This window comes from Calidris pugnax, unplaced genomic scaffold (genome assembly GCF_001431845.1).
Source record: "Calidris pugnax isolate Ruff unplaced genomic scaffold, ASM143184v1 scaffold102, whole genome shotgun sequence".
Lineage (NCBI taxonomy): Eukaryota > Metazoa > Chordata > Aves > Charadriiformes > Scolopacidae > Calidris > Calidris pugnax.
This window is the reverse complement of record NW_015090846.1, coordinates 6,320,495-6,327,408: the sequence shown is the minus strand read 5'-3', so window position 1 is coordinate 6,327,408 and position 6,914 is coordinate 6,320,495. Positions and strand designations below refer to the sequence as shown.

Here is a 6,914-nt window from a genome sequence, read left to right as displayed (position 1 = left end):
GTAATACAGCGAGGCTGCGGCAGGAGAGATTTTAAGATACAAAAAAGGTTAGTTTAAATCAAGCGACTGATAGGTGAGTCTATATAAAGTACTCAGGACTAATGAGTTCAGAGGTATCTGCGTATTGGGTCTGGCCCCCTTAATGCTGCTGATTCAAGCGGTGGGTGCAGGTAATAACCAAGATAACCTGAGGCCTCCGAGATCATTATTGCTTTATCACGTTTTGTATAAAATATTTTCGGCCTCATTTAGGATGTCAGCCTCTATCAAACGTTTCCTTGCATTAGGAGCGTGAGGCGTCCCCGCGGCGCTGGCGTACCTGGCACCCTCGCCGTCTGCTGGGGAAGGAGCGCTTGGGGCGCCCAGGAACCCTCTTCGGGGGACGCGGCACTAAGCAGAAGATTTATGAATAATGTAACAAAAAAAGTACCCAGCCCATATTAGCACGACATAGTGACTGATTCCCAACATATGTTATTGTTTTCTCTCATCTTTACCTGAAATTAGTAATTTAGAGTCCATACCTTTATTTGGAAAATAATAGTACACACAGAATTATAAAAGTTTAATACACTCTCAGTAAAATGAAAAATGAGTGGTTATGATATTGTCTAACACTTTCAAATGTGTTTATTAATTCATGTTTTAAATCATAAGTTTCATTCTGCAGGAGAGTCATACACAGCAATAAGCAAGTTTTAAAATATTAATGAATAAACAATATTTCTCTATTGAAATATAACATGCTTCTTTGAACAATGTACCACCGGTAATAAATCACAACCAGCAGAAAATTGCATTTCATATTTAATACAACTTGAACTCTGCCTTTTTATAAATGATATCTTTTTTGTTTAATTGGCGTCAGTTCAGATCTAGCAGATTGCTAATAAAATTCTGGATTTCCATATTTAATGACGCGTGCTCTTTATGCTGAATTTTACCACAAAAAACACAGCCTTTTATTATCTTAATAGACAGACCTCCAATCATGAGCAATGCCCCCGGTTGCTCTCCCGAAGCCTCTCCTGGCTCCCCGGCAGCGGGGCGATGGAGGCAGCGCGCCCTCAGCGCAGGGAGGGCACCATCGCCCCGGCAGTGGCTGGGCCAGGCGAGCGGCTGGGTGGGCGGCCTCTGTGTTGGTGGGGAACAGACCCCACCAGAGATGCCCCACAGCCGCGGCAAGAGGGGACCCCCGAGACACCCCCCCAGCCATCCCTCCGCTCCCAAGCACGATCCCTGGAGAGCTGAGCATGTCAGGTGGGAGGAGGAGGGCACCCTTCCCATGGGGGGCACTGGCCCAGAGCTGAGGTCCTTGGGGACACCCATGGGTCCCCACCGCCCCCTCAAAGGGAGCCACCACCCGCCCCAGGAAAGGTGGCTGGTGCAGGCAAGACATGGCCACGTGTGCCAGGCACGTGCCCGCAGCACCCCTCCACCAGCACGCACGTCTGCACCCACGTTACTAGCCACAGAGATGAATGAAATTAATTGGTTTTAATTAGCCTATGTAAACAAGTTCCTTAAATTTGTTGCCACATGAGGGTTTTGGCAGTCTCCAATAAATTAATCCTTTTTATTATATCAATGACAGGGAGATGATCAAATAGGCTTTGATACAGATTTTGGGATTTATCACCTACTAGCACTCTGATATGCTTGAACTTTTTTTTCCTGCTGCTGCTGCTGGAGGCAAGAAGGAGGCTACAAACGGCGTTTGCTCCTGAGCCTGTCGTGGGCGGAACGGGGGATTTGGTGACAAATGGACAGGGGACACCAGGGAAACTTTGAAGAAAAGTTTGTCTTCGGGGTTTGTTGGGAAAGTAGAGTTTTCAGTGGGGTAGGGTCAGCAGGAAGAGATGTGGGGGCAAGGGTGATCCTGTTAACGAGGCACAGCAATTAGTGTGTAATGTCAGCACATCCTGCAGCCAGCACCTGAGCTAAGCCTGTCCCTGGCTTCACCTCCAACTCTGGAGTGCACAGTGCCTTCCCCCAGCCATTCCTGCCCCAGGGCTGGGGAGGGCTGGGGGCCATGAGGCTGTGTCCGGCTGGATCGGGCTGTCCCAGCTGTGCACGGCCAGCATCACCCCATGTCCCTTTGCTGGCCCCCACCGGTGCCCAGCCCACCCCATGGACTCGGTTGCTGCCCCACTGCCCTTGGAGAGTATGGCCCGTGTGTGTGTGGATGAGGGCAGCACCCTGGGCTTTTGGGCTGCACTAGACACGGTGTGGGCACTGGCACGGCCTCAGCAAGGGCTGCAGGAGCCTCTCGGCTGCCATTTCGTGGCAGCAGCAGCCTCACCCAGACCTCCCAGGCTCATCCCACAGTCCCCTCCTGCACCCGTGGCTCCCGGCACAGGCTCCCCATCAGCCTGGTCTGTGCACATCCCTCCTCCCACCGTGCTGAGCCCGGGGGTAGATGGGCTTCACCGGTGCTGGGGGACACCTCGGCAGGGCTGGTGTCTGCGGCAGATTTGCTCTGGCGTGTCACAGCTGATTTCCCTGCTGCTGCTGGGACGCAGCCCAGCACCTACGGCACGGCTGTCAGCAGAGGTTTTAAATGCCGGCACCATCCCTCCCTGTCACCCGTTGCAGAAAGGTTGAGAGGTTTTGGATTCCAGGTGCACGGGAAAAACAAATCCGGTGTCCGAGCGGCTGCCCCGTGTGCCCACAGGGGGGGAGCAGCCCCCACGTCCCGCCTGGAAAGCCCAGGAGACCAGTCCAGCAGCCGCGCTGTCCCAGGCGTCCCCTCTCCGATGGGAGAGCTGTCGTACACAAAACCTCTCCCGCACCCCGCCACCAAAGGAAGGGTAACTGGATGGGAATTCTAATCATATATTATATTACCGTGTCATATTAGACTAATAAAATCCTAATATGATACAGGAATGGGGAGCATATCATAACTCCTCTGTGGCTAATACAATGCATGCAATAAATCACTCCCAGGGCTTATCCTTAACAATTGTATCAGTGCTTTCTGTGTCATGCTGATAACTCAGTCCCTCTGATCTAATGGTTCACTTTTCTTCACAGTCCATATGGCAGTGACACTAAAGCTAATGAAATAAAATAAAATTTGCCAATCTTTGAAGAATTCCATTCTTTAAAAAGATGTATTTTATTAACACAAACTGGAAACATCTTCAGTTACTCGGAGTTATTTTTATCACATTGGAAATACATGGCAGAGATAGTGGTATCAGCATCTCACATCCGACTCCCGTGTGGTCTTTGCAAAAGACATGGCGAGAGGATAACACACATGTAATGCCAAGTTCACACCATCGGCAGAGCTGCCCCCTCTGAGCCAATCCCGTGGGGCATGGATTTTGCCCTGCCTGAAGGTCACAATCTCCCCGACTCTTCCCTTCCTGGGCTAAAGTTCCTTTGTTGCATCCAAGGCCAGACACACTGGGCTGAGAGCTTGGCTTCTGAACACCAGGTGAGATCATCATCTGCTTGGCTTTTGGCACATGAAGGTTTGCTTTTCTTCCTGGGGCTGGGAGGGAGCTGCTCCCGTAGCTCTGTGAGTCACAAACCAGGGTGCATCTGCTGAGTGCCAGGCTCTGGTTCTCCCCGGCTGCAGGGCCTCTCAAGACCCCTCCTGCAGGACACCCTGGCCACCAGCAGCTCCTCGGTGTGGGTCAGATGGAGCTGGGGCTGGTCCCAAAAGTGGCTGGTCCAGCTGTGCATGGGGGGCACCGTGGGTCTCTTCTCCCAACACCCTCACACCAGTCACAGCCCCGGGATGCATGGTGCAGCGATGATGGTGGCAGTGGGTGCCTTCGTCAGGCTGCTGCTGGACACAGGAGATGGCGATTCTGGGACCAGCTGCAAATCCCCGGTTGCTCCCGCTGTGCTCTGTGCGGGTTGGCACCTCCTAGGGCCCGTGGGAGCCACGGCCGGGGGCTGGTGGGCTCTGCTCCTCCATCACCGCGGTGCGCGGGGCTGCGGTGGCTCCGGTCGCAGCGACACTCACTCACGGGCACCAACAGCTCAGGCCTGGGGAATCAGGATCACGCCACTGAGCAGTCCCACGGGCAGGAGGGCCGGGGGGCTCCTCCCCGTGCCAGGATGGGTGCGCGGTGCTGCGGCAGAGGTCCCGCACAGCTGGGGGGACAGAGCCCCCGTCCGGGTGCCTGCACGGAGCAGGGATCCTTGCACGAGTCACTGTTCCTGCACAAGGCTCTGACGGCCCCTCAGGGTGTAGCTGCTGGGTGAAACACAATACCATCAACAGCATGATCCTAATGCTGGTGCTCGCAGTAAACCTTTCTGATGTGTGATCGAGCCTTAAGGATAAGATGTTTATTATTTGCCATGTAACCACGTGGCTGTTCTCCAATGTAAGGAAAGGCCAAATTGCACTTGTAATTCAAAGGGACCCAAAGCCTTAATGCTGTAAAGCAGCACACTAATGATGCCCAGCGGGCGCGGGGCATGCAAGTGCGGCCCAAAGGTTGTTGATGGCCTTCCTATGAACCTCCTCAGTGTGTGACAGGTCCTTGCCTGTGGCCAGCGGAGATGTGATCAAGATGAGGGACGTCTGTGTGTTCATTACGCTGCCTACGCCTCCACTGACACACTTTACATTTAAAATACTGTTTCCATTGAGCTGGAGCATAAACACCGAGCGTGTGGACTTGGGGAGTTCCATTAGCAAATGCAAATCGGTCGGTGCTTTGTCCTCCGCATACAGAAGTCTTCAGAAGTCCACGGTCCCCATCTGCCCCAGCTCTCGTTAACTGATAATGAAGGCTTTGCAATGCACGTCTAGTTATTTACTTATTTAAATGCACCACCTGTAGTGAAAGAAGCAATATTCAATTCTAAAACTGATCGAGAAGTTGTGTCTGCTCCAAAACATGAGCAGAAGCAGTAACCCACGCTCGAGGGCACACGGGATGCAGAGGGAGAGTGGCCACAGCCCTGGGGGTGAGAACAGGTAAACAAAGGTATTTTACAAAATAACCCGATACAAGAGTTGTTGATAAGAAAAGCTGACCCACAAGCTAATTGAATCATGCAAATAATCGTTCGGTCACCAAAACACCACCTCAAGGCTCGCACAGCCGAGTGGGAAGGAGCGGTGACGGGCAGGCGGCTCCCGGGAGCGCAGCTGAGCCCGGGCTGGTGGTGAGCGCTGCCTCCTGCCCAGCTACACTAACCCCAGTAGTGAGTAGTTAGATTTATCAAAGACCATTTGCTGCAAGTGATTAACGTTAATTTGATTTCCTGTGAGTCAATTTCCTTGAGATATGGTAAATAGGCTATTACCTGTTATTGACCTTTACTTTATTAAAAAGATTTAAAATTAGCATTTATATATATACGTCCTTCCAAAAAAGTTTTTTTAATAAAGAAAAATATTTTTATAATCAAATTATATTCGCTAGCTGAGGCTGTAGTTCCAAAGTTAATGTTAAATAAAGATGGTAATTAAGAGTGAATATGATGATGATGATTTTTAAACTCATCTAAAGGGCAGACCCCTTCCTTTGCCTCCACTTGAATCTTTGCTCCCGAGCAGAGCAGGGTGGAAGCGGAGGCAGAGGCTGGCAGGGGCTGCCTGCAGGTGGGAGGCCTCTGCCCTGCAGGCACTGCTCCCCCTGCCCCTGCCGGGATACACCTCTCCCAAGATTTCCAGCCTTCTCCAGGCAAGAGGGCACAACGACCTACTGGTATTTAAAGAAATGCTCAGCTCCTGCTTGGTGACAGCCTGTGCTCCTGGGAGCCTACTCCTCTCCTAGGTCTGACTTAAACTGAGCAGGAAGAAATTACGTCAACGTTTGATCATGAAAGCAAAAAGTTTATTCATGTTTGAAACTACATATAGCTACCACGAGGAAGACTTTTCAATCCAGGGTGTAATCCAGTTAGAAAGTAACACGAAACGGTTTAATACATTAGAATCACTGCCACAAATTATTTTCATGACTCAATCAGTTTCAGAATCGCATACAATACAAAAGAGAGAAAGAAAGGGCCCCCTGTTACACAGGGGGAAATATACAGTACTGAATACTGAAGTCTGTATGCATTACAATTAGTTGTTGGTTTTTGCGTGGATTAGTAACAAGATGAAGAACATTCAAAATGTTTCTCAGTATTTACAACAGTTTCACTGTTTGTGTTAAACCTAAGACCCCATGTTTCCACTTTCGTTTCTTTAAAAGTTGCCAACGCAACCCTGATTCTTTTAAAAGATTACAATGTACATTACATTTCATGGGGAAACAAAGAGTTAATTACAAGATGCAAAAAGATAAGAAAGAGACAAACTACAGCGTGAGTATCGTTCAGAGGTAGTAAGTGAGCACTCTAAGCTACAGAACATGTTGAAAGTCTATTGGTTTGTATGAGTTCGCATGAGGTAATAAAGCTGTGTTTGATTGGTGAGATGTATAAATACTCTTTTGCTACACTATGTACAACACTCCATATGATGGTGCTTTTTCCTTTGCTTTTTTCCTTTGTTTGTTTGTGGTTTGCTGCCAAGAAGAGGTAACGAGTCTTGGCAGGCGTGGGCAGCACCTAGCTCGTACTGTAAAACCCCGGGTCTTGGCTTTGAGATCAGCAGCAATGTCTTCGTCTCCTGCGAACAACCTATGGCCGGTGTCGAGAGACAGAGAGGAGACGCGGGGTCCGGGTAGTTTAGCAAGAAAAGATGCTCCTGGTTTCCAATTGAATTCGTAAGACAATAGATCACAACAAAAATGTGACGAATAAGGATTCTTAAACACAACCATTGTTAACCAAAATAACGGAACAGCTCTTTTTATTCCAACTCTATAAGAGATATGAAAAGATTAAACACAATCAAAGTCTGCAATTCATTTCGACTTCCCATGGAAATATGCACAAAGTTAAATTTAGGTGAGGTGTTTCTTTGTGTCTGCTCTTGCTATTGA

The 6,914-nt window shown here is 49.5% G+C and overlaps 1 protein-coding gene across 3 annotated transcripts in view; it reads right to left on the bottom strand.

Moving 5' to 3' along the window:
* Positions 1 to 5,791: 5,791 nt before the first annotated feature.
* Positions 5,792 to 6,914, bottom strand: part of PBX3 (pre-B-cell leukemia homeobox 3) — a 114,746-nt gene continuing 113,623 nt past the window's right edge. For 2 of the 3 annotated variants that reach the window (XM_014942923.1, XM_014942922.1), the window contains one exon: positions 5,792 to 6,914. This exon is cut by the window's right edge and continues 444 nt beyond it. The gene's annotated coding sequence lies outside the window, so the exon portion shown is untranslated. The other variant, XM_014942921.1, reaches the window with a different exon arrangement.